General features: G+C 36.9%; 1 protein-coding gene across 3 annotated transcripts in view; it reads left to right on the plus strand.

The window, feature by feature from the left end:
- Positions 1-13,709, plus strand: part of LOC114659349 (protein PHTF2-like) — a 198,821-nt gene that overhangs the window by 22,995 nt on the left and 162,117 nt on the right. For 2 of the 3 annotated variants that reach the window (XM_051923729.1, XM_028811803.2), the window contains exon 2: positions 6,202-6,235. The exons of the other annotated variant lie outside the window; for it this stretch is intronic. The gene's annotated coding sequence lies outside the window, so the exon portion shown is untranslated. The remainder of the gene's footprint in view (positions 1-6,201; positions 6,236-13,709) is intronic. 3 annotated transcript variants of the gene reach the window in all.

Below are 13,709 nucleotides of genomic sequence, written 5' to 3' on the forward strand. Positions count from 1 at the left end.
CATTTGCTGCATGTCTAAGCCAGTCTTTGATCTTAGTAAAATGTTTAATTTTGGGTTGTCCTTGAGTTTGGTGTATGCAAATGAAGCCATTTGTAATTAGATGGTTACATTTTGACTGAAAGGCTTTTTGATGAAAGTCTAGTTCAGTACAAACCATGACCACCGTAAACTACTGTGCATATAGCATTCAGGTGCAAGGACATTTGTCTTCAATAGGGACATTTTTTAAGACAGATAAGAAACAAGCCTCTGTATACAAAGACTGAGCAAAAATAGTTTTAAAAAAGAATCTAAAATGTCTTTAACTTGCCATTTCAAAACTGTGACTGGAATCCAGTTGATGTGGAATAACTTCAAAAGTACAGTTTTAGAAAGTGAAAGATGAAAATTTTGAAATGCTGCATTTTCACAGGTCAGAGCTATGGGAGTGATTTGAGTAAAAGCAGCTTCATGTAAGTACTAGTTTAAAGATGTGTACGTATGTATATCTGACATTTTTTCTTTGTTATGTATTTATAATTGAATTTTGGAAAACTGAGTTTTTGTGCTTCATTACCTATGTCACAATGTGTAAATAAATCAAAAACACTTAATACATCTTGAATGCAGTACATGATAATCTATAGAGGTTGTATAGATTTGCTTTAGACCCTGCATGTGTTAGTGTATATCTATATTTTTGACAAATCATTCGCAAGTTTTTCTTTGTTTAAATTTTATTAAAGTGTATTTGTAAATGTGCTTGTTGTTTTGGCAGCGCTCATCAGTATTAACAGTCAGATGAGTGCACATTTTCAGTAGATAATGATAAACATTAATTCCAGCTACATTGTCTCACAACTTAATTTGAAAATGTATTGTTAATTACTCTCATTATTTAAGATGATTAGTATAAGCTTTTTGTCTTCCAAAGAATCAATCATGTGGCTCCTGCTCATTGCATATACCCTGCAGACATAGTCAAGAGGTTTAGTTGTTTTTGGCCTAGGCACCATAATGGGAAAATGAGTAATCTGAACAACTTTGACCACAGTATGATTCTTATTGCCAGGTGTGGTGGTTCCAGCATCTCAGAAGAAGCTGCTCTCCTGGGATTTTCACGCACAATAGTCTTTAGAGCACGGGTCCCCAACTCCAGTCTTGGATGGCCCCAGTGTCTATAGGTTTTCATTCTAACCCTTTTCTTAATTAGTGACCTGTTTTTGCTCCTAATTAACTTGCGCTTGAAGACTCAAACTCCTTAATTGTTATTTTTTCCTTAATTGGCAGCCAAACAATAATGAGATACAAAATGAACCAAAACATGACCAACATTGTCATCTGAAAATAGGGAAAGGTGAAGGTCTCAGGAATCTGACCTGATCAGGTCCCTAAAACATTTCAACAGTACTCTTAGAAAAGAGAACATTAGCAATTTTGGAAATGTATGCTATTGCACAGTGAGAGTAGCAACAAGACATGGAATTAAAGAAAGGGTTTAATTAACAACAAGAATTAGGGCCTAATTAAGCAACTGGTTGAAGTTTGAGGGCCTGACTTAGTTGGTCTTCTGTTGGCTCACTGACTTCACATTTCATTTCTGTTTGGGTGCCATTTAAGGAAAGAAATGAAGCAATTCAGAGGAACGATGAAGAAATTCAGGGGAGCAAATCTTAAAAAACAAATCAATTAAAAATGATTCAAATGAAGTTAATTAGCAGCAAAAACTGGTCATAATTATGAAAAGGGTTAGAATGAAAACCTTCAGCCACTGGGGCCCTCCAGGACCAGAGTTGGGGACCCCTGCTTTAGAGTGTAGAGAGAATGGTGCAATAAACAACAAAAGTACAATGACTGGCATTTCTAAGGGCAAAACATTTTCAGACTAACAGAAAAGCTACAAATACTCAAGTATAAATACTTTACAAGATAAGTATACAGCACCAGGGTACACATTTAGGAGTCAAATTACTTTTGTACTTGCCAAATTACAAAAGCAAAATTATTCATGTTAACAAAGCACCTATATGTCCTCCCTTCCATGCATGTAAATCCGACTTCCTCTAGGTGCCTGAAATGTCTTTGCTGCAGTCTGTACATTTCCCATTTTTCTTTCATCTGGAATTCATCCAAACAAACTCCACACATACAGTCTCATTGTCATGTCCTTGATACATTCAGCTCATTCTATTTCCTTAGCACAGTCTGAAAAATACATTTATTTAATTGCCATTCATCACAGGCAATACACTTGAACTACTTTATTTTTAACTCTTTAAAATCTTACTCTAAATTTTTTGTGTTAGGCCTAAAACATGAACCAAACTCATGGTGTGTCATGCAGTGTCTTCCAATTGTATGTTTTAAACTCATGCTGTATTTCCTTGTAGTCTGTTTCTTCTAAATGACATGCATTACTTATGATTTCAGTTTCCCCTGAAATATCTTCACCCATTTTAGAGGAAAAGTTACAATGCATTGCTTCCTTCTCTGGGTCAGACCTTCCCCAGGCAAACATTTATAGCCAGATCTTTAAAACATTTGGCTGCAGTAGTGTTTGTTTACAGAAAATGTACGCACTGTGCCCCTCAAAGAACTGAGTTCATTAGGTTGGTTCTAGAACCTAATCCATTTTAGGGTTGTGTGAGCCAAAGTCTATCTCACCAGGATTTGGCAAACATCTGAAAACAGCCCTGGGCATGGTAGCTCATCGCAATGACCTCTCTCACTGTTACTACTGTCACATAGGCAAATAAACACACATGCACATACAACCACAATTTGTAATTGAAAGTTAAGATAGCCTAAATAGTAAAAAAAAAAAAAGTGTTGTAAATAAATCTTTCTTTACTTGAACATGTCTAGCCAATGTCATTTTCATGACATACAACTTGAAAAGCTGTGCAATTACAGACAAATGTTAAAAAAGGGAAAAACAGACGTGAAAGGCAAACTTTATTACAGCGAATGACCATTGTTAACATCAAGTGAATGTGACACTTTGATGGTAAATTACATTGTAACCAGAAGTCCCAAACCTGGGAGTACCACTTGTATAGAATGTATGCCCCATACATAAAGCCTGTCCTCATTTGTTTAATGGCTGCTTTATCTCATAGTCATTAGAGAGGAGTTAGGGCATGTCCTCACAATGCTGTTCATATTTAATACAAGTTCTTAATTAAGCTTTCCCCATCAAAGTTTTGACTGTGCTGTTATATGCATATTACATCAAACTGAGGTATAAACTTCATATATGCTGTTCTAAATATTTTGTGAGAATGTATGTTTCAGAGGAGCAATCTTTAATTGGATGCATGCGTAATCAGACTGCGGCTTCCTGCACTGTGCATGCAGTCTTCTGGTTTTTCCTTAACTTGTACTGACGATCAGTTTGCCATCAGTAGTGTCTATTGTAGGTGAAAGAGGAACATTTAAAAAATATTCAAATTGGTGTAACTGCTGTCAAATTAAATCTGCAACAGTAAACTAATTCATAGTTGAAGTCACACACAACATTTCTCCATTTTATGGAAGATTCAGTGAGAGATTTTGACATTTTAAGGCAGTGTACAACATAATCTGTTTAAGACATCTTGGTGAAAATTGACCCGTCTCAACAAATTTCTTTGAAGAGTAAATGTGCCACATTTCAACAAAATTGGTCCTGGGTTTGCCAAGTTGGCTTATGTGGACAGACAGACAGACAGGGAGGGCTATCGCAATAAGGTGTTTTGAGCATAATTTGCAAACGTGCCTAAAAAAGGGAATTTATTAAATATTGTGAATACTTTTTGAGAGTGGTATGGTATTAGCATAAATGACTAACCCATTTTCTTATAAAGTCTCTTAATTGTACATATTTGAACAGAAAATTGATTGTGGATATACAAATACTGTTTGTTAGTCATTAGGGATCTCTCAGTATTTCCCAAAATGACTGTCAGTCATTACTGTTACTTTTTGAGCATATACACAATAACTTAATATATTTCTTTTAAAGAAAGACAAAAACATTGTTAATTCTCTGTTCAGACTTGTTTACTGCTTTAATACGAGTATTTTTTTTGGGTTGGGGAAGGCAGGGGAAGAATCTTGTATACGGTAACAGTGCTTGTCAATCTGTTGCATTCTTATCTCTGAGGGTCTGCTGCTAATCAATCCCTGGGTCACAGAGCAGATAATGTGCCACTGTACTGTAATAGGCTGCACTGCTGCTTACTGCTTTACAACTTTATTTTACATATTTTAATAAGAACCAAAGCAAAGGCAAAACAGGACCCAGGGTGTTAATTAAGACCAGAAAGCAGTGAGAAGACCTGTAATCAAGGTTTGCTGCTCAAAGAAAGAAAGAAAGAAAGAAAGAAAGAAAGAAAGAAAGAAAGAAAGAAAGAAAGAAAGAAAGAAAGAAAGAAAGAAAGAAAGAAAGAAAGAAAGAAAGAAAGAAAGAAAGAAAGAAAGAAAGAAAGAAAGAAAGAAAGAAAGAAAGAAAGAAAGAAGTGGGATTTATTTTATATTCCCAACTTTGGTTTCTCCTTCACATAAATCATCCAAAATATGTAACAGAAAATCCAGGGTCTGGTGAATCCAACAGCTGATTTGTTGTAACAACCTTGTTTCAGAATTGATACATTTAATGCAAAGAGAAGCAAGCAGTGAACAAGTAACAGAGACGTTAATAGAGCCAAACAAATATATAAAGAGGTTGTAGATGTTTTAGTACCATAGTATGGTGCAGTCAACTTAACTTTTACTTTTTGAATTGAGTAAATACAAAAAAAATGAACACCTTATTTTTAATTAAATTCATTTTTTGCACATTTTTAAAGGTTTAAATCTCATCACATGCTTTTACTGGCATCAGTAAAATCTGAAAAGATAATATTTAGAAAGCAATGTCATTGGTTTTACGGCCTACGTGGACAAAGAGAACAGGAAATTGCAGCCAATCCCATCCTGTGTCACCCTCCTCCTCCCCTTGTAAGGAAGTCGCCCATTAACATTTATATTTACTACATTTTTAAATAGATTTCAGTTTGTTCTTTGTAATATATTTCCGTAAGTTTTAGCTTGTGTCCAAAACAAGGAGATCACACATGTCTTCTGCAGAGACTAGACTTAATAAGAAACTTAAGACTATTTGGCCTGCCTTGAAATGAAGTACTAGGTGCATACATCTGCCACTTGTTTCTGCCACTTTTGCATCCTTTGACGCAAGGTGTGTATTTATACTGGAAGGTGCTTGTTTTATCTTGGTAGAGTAATATTTTGTCAGAATGCCTCAAATCTCACAGACGTACCACTGTTTATAAGGTACTGTACCATATAACTTCTCTCCACCTTCCCTTCTACATCTATAACCTCAGGCAATTAAGTGTAGTAAAAGACAAGCAGGATTTAAGTTGCACATAAAATAATGTATTATTGATAATATTCATAAATAATAACACTATGCAAGGTACATTTGAATATTGGCAACCATACAACCTGATAAATGGTGATGTGTAGTTTCAGGTGGGACACAGACTTGTTAGTTACTTTAAAATGTCTCTAGTTAAGGCATCATTGGTGGTCAGCTTTCTTCAGAACAGGCCGCTTGCCTGTCTCAATATGGCTGCCGAGCTGTGCTCTTCACTGTGTTGTCCTTGTCAGTTCATGGTGTGAGATGGTCATTCCCTTGAGCATGGGAAAGGCGCTATATAAATAAAATGTATTATTATTATTATTATTATTCAGCAGTTTTGTAAGAGAGAGAGAGGGTGAGATAAGCAAGCAAATTTATGGGTTTTCTGTCTAACCCCTACAGCCAATAGGGCGTCATGGTATTTAAAGGCTTTTGATACAAGACAGTTCTAAACAGCCATACATCAGACTAATGAGGCAAAGAACATCTTAAAACCTGCCCTCCAAACCAGGTGTTAAGGTAAAGCTTGGCAGTTAGGCATCCTGGCTTTGTGTGGGAGTTGAGAGACTTCAGAGAAACATTTACCAAACTTGTTTCAGGCACTTCCCCCAAATCCTGCCGTAAAATTCAAAGAGACTCAGTTCTGGAGGGAGAGTGGGGGTGATGTTGTAAACATGAATGCTTCTCACTAATGTAACACTAATATTACATTGCTTTACCTAAGTTACAAATAAAGACATACAAAATATTTATCAACTTATATGCAAAATCTCACATCAAAACAGTGCTCTTACAGTCTTTTTCTTCTTTTCTTTCAGATGTGATTTAGCTTCAGTTGACTGACTCCAACAGGTAATATGACTTTTTGCACTTGCATGTTTTTTAATATTTTAGTGTTACTTTTGCATGATTTGTAGTAAAATGTCCTTAGGCCACAAACAGTACAAGTGAGCCTGTTTTCTCAATAAATTTAATTACGATAGTAAAAGTAACAGTGTAAGTGGGGTTGGTTTTGTGGTGCTTACAGTAAATTGCCCCAGTTCATATTTTAAGTATTTAAAAAGGCACAGGTGGTGAAGGAGCACACCTTTTCTTTGTAACTGTAGAGGTAACATACATTGTATTTTAAGGCATGTACATTTGTGTGTTTTTTTTTAAATAAATGTACATATGTATCCATCCATTTTCCTAACCTGCTAATCCAGGATGGCCTCCTCAGAGTGCGCTGACTGGCTGGCTAACTCTCTTGGCTCACTAGCTCCCTCTCCCAGAGCTTTGATTTTTACAGTGTTATATACTGGATTTGTGGCATTGTGAAGTGAGAAGAATCAGTGTAACATACAGTAATACAGTAATAGTCTCAACACTTCCAAACCCAGTTATGGGTTGTAGGCATAACATCTCGGGGCAGCACTAGAAGCCAGACAGGAAACAGTACTGGACAGGGCATCACTCCATTTCATGGCCACTCACTTTCATACCTACCACCACAAACAGGGTTCCCAATTATCTTAAACTCCATGTCTTTGGGGATGTAGGATTAACTGTGAAAAAAAAACCCTTGCAGACAGAAGTAGAAAGTCCAAACTGCACACAAGGAGTGAACAGCTGCAGGATTTGAATCCATGATCCTTGGTCCATGAGGAAATAAAGCTGTCCACAAGATCACCTTTTATGTACTTTACAGGGAATATCAACCCTCAATATTTGTTACAAAGTATTTCAGAAAACAATGTGCACTAATACCAGAAGTAGAAAAATGTTAAGAGAAAGGAGCCTTGAACATACAGTCATGCACCATTTGGGACCATCCATTTGGCTGTATGTCAAATTGGCCATATGTCAGCCACAAAGTGTACAGTTTATTGAAATTGACGCTCTGTGGGTCTGGTGTGAGTCACCGTTATGCATACTTTAACTGCAAGTGCGAAGAAGCTGAAACTAATTTCCAACTCTCGCCAGCCACAAGCCTTGTCAGTGTAATGGAGGACAGTGCAGGCTGAATGCCTAAGAATTAGCCATGTGGAACAGCATTGATCAAAACAAGCCTTAAAGGGCCCCTCCAACAGTCAGAAAACATGAGACCCAGTAAAGTAATAATAACAAAAGATTTATTACTTTTTTTTTAAATTTTATTTATTAATTTTATTGTAACCATTCCATACAAATAGATCAATTTATAACAAAAAAAAATTGAAGACAAATCAAACCCCACCCCTGGGAAGGAGAGCTTAGCCAAAGGAGATTTGCTTAGGGCTTTTTAATAAGGCGACAATAAACAAAAGAAAGGAAGAAATATATATAGATAAATAAAAAATGGAGAAGGGAATTAAATGCGGTAATAGTTATTTCTCTTATTCTAAAATAATATTGATTAGATCCTTTCAGGTTTTAAAAAAATTCTGTACAGATCCTCTAACTGAGAATTAGATTTTTTCCAGTTTCAAATAATATAAAACATCGGTTTCCCACTGACTTATCAGAGGAGAGTTAGGATTCTTCCAATTTAACAAAATAAGTCTGTGTGGCAAAAGTGTAGGGAATGCAATCACCGTTTGCTTGTCCTTCTCCACTTCAAGTCCATCTGGAAGAACACCAAACACAACTGTTAATGGGTTAGGAGGGATTGTGACCCCAAGGCTGTCTGAAAGGCACTTAAAAATTTTTGTCCAAAATGATGTTAGTTTGGTGCAGGCCCAAAACATGTGACCCAGTGAGGCAGGAGCTTGGTTGCAGCGTTCGCAGGTTGGATCTTGCCCTGGAAACATTTTGGACAGTTTTAAGCGAGACAGATGAGCTCGATATATAATTTTTAGTTGAATAATTCTATGCTTTGCGCATATGGAGCTCAAGTGAATTCTCTGCTTTGCTACCTTCCACTCATTTTCTGATATATTGATTAAGAGATCTTCTTCCCAATGTCCTCTTGGGTCTTTGAAAGGTAGGGACTCTAATAAGATTTTATATAATGCGGAAATGGTGTTTAATTCCTCGAAATTGAGCAGTATTTTTTTCAGCATGGTGGAGGGTACGAGGTGAGGAAAATCGGGCAATTTCTGTTTAACAAAATTTCCAATTTGAAGATAGTGAAAGAAATGTGTAGCTGGGAGGTTGAATTTGGAACGTAATTGTTCAAAAGATGCAAATATATTGTCTATATAAAGATCTCTGAGCATTTTAATCCCAAAACTTTTCCAGGTATTAAAAACTGGATATGTTTGCGAGGGTTGAAAGAGGTGGTTCTGTTGCAGAGGTGCCACGGATAAAAGATTTTCCATCTTAAAATGCTTTCTAAGTGGGTTCCATATTCTAAGTGAGTAAAGCACAATTGGGTTATTAGTATATTTGCGATAACTTGCATTTATTGGAGCGCAGAGCAGGGAGTATAAAAAAGTACTACAGGATTTTACTTCTATTGTGGACCAAGCCTGTGTATGTTCATTTTTTTGTGTCCAGGTTTTAATGGCTTGTATGTTTGCTGCCCAGTAATAAAACTGGAAATTAGGTAAAGCCATGCCACCTTCTGCCTGAGGTCTTTGTAGGGTCGCTCTTCGGATACGTGGGTGTTTTGAGTTCCAAATGAATGAGGTTATTGTTGAATCTAACTGTTTAAAAAATGATTTATTGATATATATTGGAATGTTTTGAAATAAAAAAAGAAGTTTAGGAAGGATATTCATCTTAACAACGTTAATTCTTCCGGCTAAAGTGAGATGAAGGGTTGACCATCTATGCAAGTCTTGCTTAATTTTTTCCATACAGACGGCAAAATTTTGTTGATAAAGAGCTTTATGTTTACTTGTGATATTTACCCCATGGAATTTAAACTGATCTGCTATGGTAAAAGGTAGGCTGTCTAATCTAATATTATATGCTTGTGAATTCACTGGAAAGAGTATACTTTTTATTCAGATTAATTCTAAGACCAGATATCTTTTGAAATTCTGTGAGTGCTGTTAAAACTGCAGGCACAGTGTTTTCTGGGTCTGATATTTATAAAACCATATCATTTGCATGTAGAGAAATTTTCTCTTCCAGTCCTTCTCTGATAATCCCCTATATCTGATAGGAATTTCGACAGTGAACTGCCAGTGGTTCAATGGCGATTGCAAACAGCAGTGGTGACAAGGGGCATCCTTGTCTGGTACCACGTTCTAGCTTAAAGTAGTCTGAACAAATGTTGTTAATACAAACTGAAGCTTCTGGATTGGTATACAGTAGTTTGATCCATGCACAAATATTCGGGCCAAACCCAAAAGATTTATTACTATATACAATGCATTTAAAGGTGCGAACCATCTGCAAAAAAGACTTGCAAGCTGCATGAAGAGTGAATTAAAAAAAAAATGCTGCATGTCTCTAAGGCAAGTGATTTGTGATTCAAATCCTGTAAACGCCAGAAGTAACTCTACTCCATTGGCCTCTTGAGCAAGGGTATGACGTTAACCTGCATCCAACTTGCAGAGAAAACTCGGGGGTTGGTGGCAGAATTGGCACTCCAGCCACTTTTTTTTTTTTCTTCTTTTAAATCACACTGTTCCAGTGTGGTGCTGTGGTGTCACCTGTTGCACAACAGCACTCTAGTGCCAATCCAGGTGGTTTGACCTGTGGTGGCTTTGCACTGTAATAAGCGCATGCTCCCAACCTCTGTGGCATGGCCAACCAGTGTCCCAGAAATTGCAACTTTGAGTGCAGTCATTTTTTTTTTTTTTTTTTTTTTTTTTCCTTGATTGCTAGTTTGTGGTCATTCGTTGCTTGTAGCATCAGTACATGAAAGAAAACAACCGAGAAGCTGCTACTGTATCTCTGCAGCTCTTTCTTTGGCTGGCTGTGCTGCCACACAAGTATGTGACAAACAAATGGCACATGGCCTCTGCAACCTGCCGTGGCTGGTTTTGACAGTTTCTAGTACATTATGATCCTATTGTTTTCCTATGGCCCTTGGGCCATAAGTATGAATGGCTTTGACTTGGTTGGCCATAAATCAGTTAGTGTCTATATATCTGTCCAATTTTATTTTGAATCACATTTTTCCATTACATGGGTACAAAGAGCCAGAGCCTATCATGGCAGAATGTGGGGCTTGAACGTACAGACACAGCATAGGTCTCTATTCCATTCATGTGCATACCTGTTTGCACTCATGGCAGAATGTGGAATGCATGGATTATGGCATCTTATGTGGACCTGCCGGTGTGGTCTACAAACTCTAGTGTATTAGTGGATACTGTTTGACTTTCATTTTCTGTGTGACTTACTATCAGAGATGCACTGAATTTGGCATTCATTTAGATACGAAGATCTTGTATACTTTGGCAGCGCTTCATTATACAGACCTATAATAGTCTTTTTCATGGGTATGTAGTTTTTTCAATAAATAAGCTCTTAAGTATAATCAGTTTCAATCTGTATCAAACCTTGGATAGAAATTGCAATAGAAGACCTTCCTGCCTCTCATGCCATTGGACTTAAGCAGAAGATGCAAACTATATAGCATTCTGCATTTGCTGCATGCTATACAGCCTATGTAGTCAAGCCCAGGGTATTTTCTAAATCTTGCTCATTATATTGTTATATTGTTTTGTCTGATAAAGACAAATTAGGAAGGGCTTACCAGACAATAGGAGTATTGGATGCTTGAGTGTTGCAGTAAATTTATTTGCACCATACTGTATATAAAGAAGTCAATCACCATTTTTGTAATGCGCTTGTAACTCTAGTTGACATGCCATAAATATGTGCTTCTCTGCCTTTTGGTCACATTGTTAAAAATGCATTTTCTTTCATTTTCATTACTTTCTCTAACATTTTATGTAGCTAGAAAGAATGAGACATTTTGTAATATATTGTAACCTTTTGGTATACTTGTCCCTAATTCTGGGTATTCAAAGAAAGAATCTGTCTGCAATGTGCTGTTATTGGTATCTGATGTTAGCTTTGGTTAGACTAAATTATTCATATAACTAATACTGTATATAGCTTCTCCTGTTACTTAATGGCTGAGGAAGTGCTCTGGATTTTGATTTTAATGTCTCTTTTTACTGTGACAAAGTATTTTCCCTATCTAAATATCTTCTGTTTAATGTATTTTACACAATGAATAGCCTCAGACATTTCGACAAAATGCAATATTAAAGGAAAGGACCCTGATTGAACACACACTGCAGTATCTAAATCATTAGATTCTTTACTTATTGAACAAAGTTATCCAACATGCCTATTACCCATATGAAAAAGTAATTTTTCCCTGTATTTTCAGTACTTGGTTGCAGCACATTCAGCAGCAATAATATCAATTAAACACTTCCTATAATTTAATCAGTATTTCATATTACTTTTGAGGAATTTTAGCCAATTCTTTTTTGTACAACTGCAATAATTCAGACACATCAGTAGGTTTACAAGCATGAACTGTTCATTTCAGGTTCTATATTGGGGCTCAGATCGTGACTTTGATTAGGCCAATCCAAAACCTGGGGTACTCAGTTTCAGTAATTGCTTTTGTGTTTTTGGTCATTGTCCTGCTTCATAACACAGTACCCTTCAGCTTGAGGTCATGGACAGATGATAAGGCATTCTCCATACACACTTATAAAGTGCACAATTCATTATTCCTTCAATAATGGCAATTCTTCCAGGTTCCAAAGCAGTATTTCCGCACCATTACACTCCCATGTTTTATTGCAGACATGGGTTTCTTACTGTGGAACTCTGTATTGCCCATATTGTCCAGAGATCATCTCTCTATAACTTTACTTTAAAAAGCTTGGGGATCATCCTGTGTTTCTTTTTAAATTTGAGACAAGCACTGATTCTGATCTTAGATACCAGAGGATTTTGTTATGCTACTCTTCCATGAATCCCATTTTTTCCAAGGTCTTTTTCTTAGTGTACAGTCATGAACATTAATCTTAGCTGAGGCTGTCAAGAGTCATGTATATCCTTGAGTGTTGTTCTTGGGTCTACTGTCACTCTGTGGTCTTGCTGTTTTTTGGCTGTCTAGTCTTTCCTTGGAAGATTAACCACTGTTCCAAATGTTCTTCATTTGTAGATACTGTAATGGCTCTCACTGTGGTTTGGTGGAATAAAAAAATGGCTTTCTAACACTTCCCTGATTGATAAGTTTCAAGAACTGTTTTACTCATCTCTTTCAGAAGTTTGTTTGATTGAGGCATAGTGTTCTTCTAGAAACTGTGAGGACCACTTCACTCTTGGGGTAGTCAACCATACATGATGAGATTTAGATTCAGCAGGTCTGGCAACAGTCAGTCAGCTGAGTTCAATTATCAATTAGAGGTAATTACTTTTTCACACAGGCAATACAGGTGTTGGATAACAGTATTACTTAAATATATTAAGTTACAACTTACTGTAGAATGGTGTTGAAGTATTTACTCCTGTTCTCTTTAACTAATAGTACATTTTGTCTAAAATATGAAGCCATACATTGTGACAAATATGCAAAAACAGAGGATATCAGGAAGAGGGAAAATGGTTTTTCACAGCACTGTACATACAGTGATCCCTCGCTATATCGCGCTTCGCCTTTCGCGGCTTCATTCTATTGCGGATTTTATATGTAAGCATATTTAAATATATATCGCGGATTTTTTGCTGGTTTGCGGATTTCTGAGGACAATGGGTCTTTTAATTTCTGGTACATGCTTCCTCGGTTGGTTTGCCCAGTTGATTTCATACAAGGGACGCTATTGGCAGATGGCTGAGAAGCTACTCAACTTACTTTTCTCTCTCTCTCGCTGACTTTTTCTGATCCTGACGTAGGGGGATTGAGCAGGGGGGCTGTTCGCACACCTAGACGATACGGACGCTCGTCTAAAAATGCTGAAAGATTATCTTCACGTTGGCTACCTTCTGTGCAGCTGCTTCATGAAGGACATGCTGCACGGTGCTTCGCATACTTAAAAGCACGAAGGGCACGTATTGATTTTTTTATCTGTCTCTCTCTCTCTCTCTGCTCCTGACGGAGGGGGTGTGAGCTGCCGCCTTCAACAGCTTTGTGCCGCGGTGCTTCGCATACTTAAAAGCCAAACAGACCTATTGATTTGTTTGCTCCTTTGAAGAGGAAGATATGTTTGCATTCTTTTAATTGTGAGACTGAACTGTCATCTCTGTCTTGTCATGGAGCACAGTTTAAACTTTTGAAAAAGAGACAAATGTTTGTTTGCAGTGTTTGAATAACATTCCTGTCTCTCTACAACCTCCTGTGTTTCTGCGCAAATCTGTGACCCAAGCATGACAATATAAAAATAACCATATAAACATATGGTTTCTACTTCGCGGATTTTCTTATTTCGCGGGTGGCTCT

This window comes from Erpetoichthys calabaricus, chromosome 1 (assembly GCF_900747795.2).
Source record: "Erpetoichthys calabaricus chromosome 1, fErpCal1.3, whole genome shotgun sequence".
In the NCBI taxonomy this organism is placed as follows: Eukaryota; Metazoa; Chordata; class Cladistia; order Polypteriformes; family Polypteridae; genus Erpetoichthys; species Erpetoichthys calabaricus.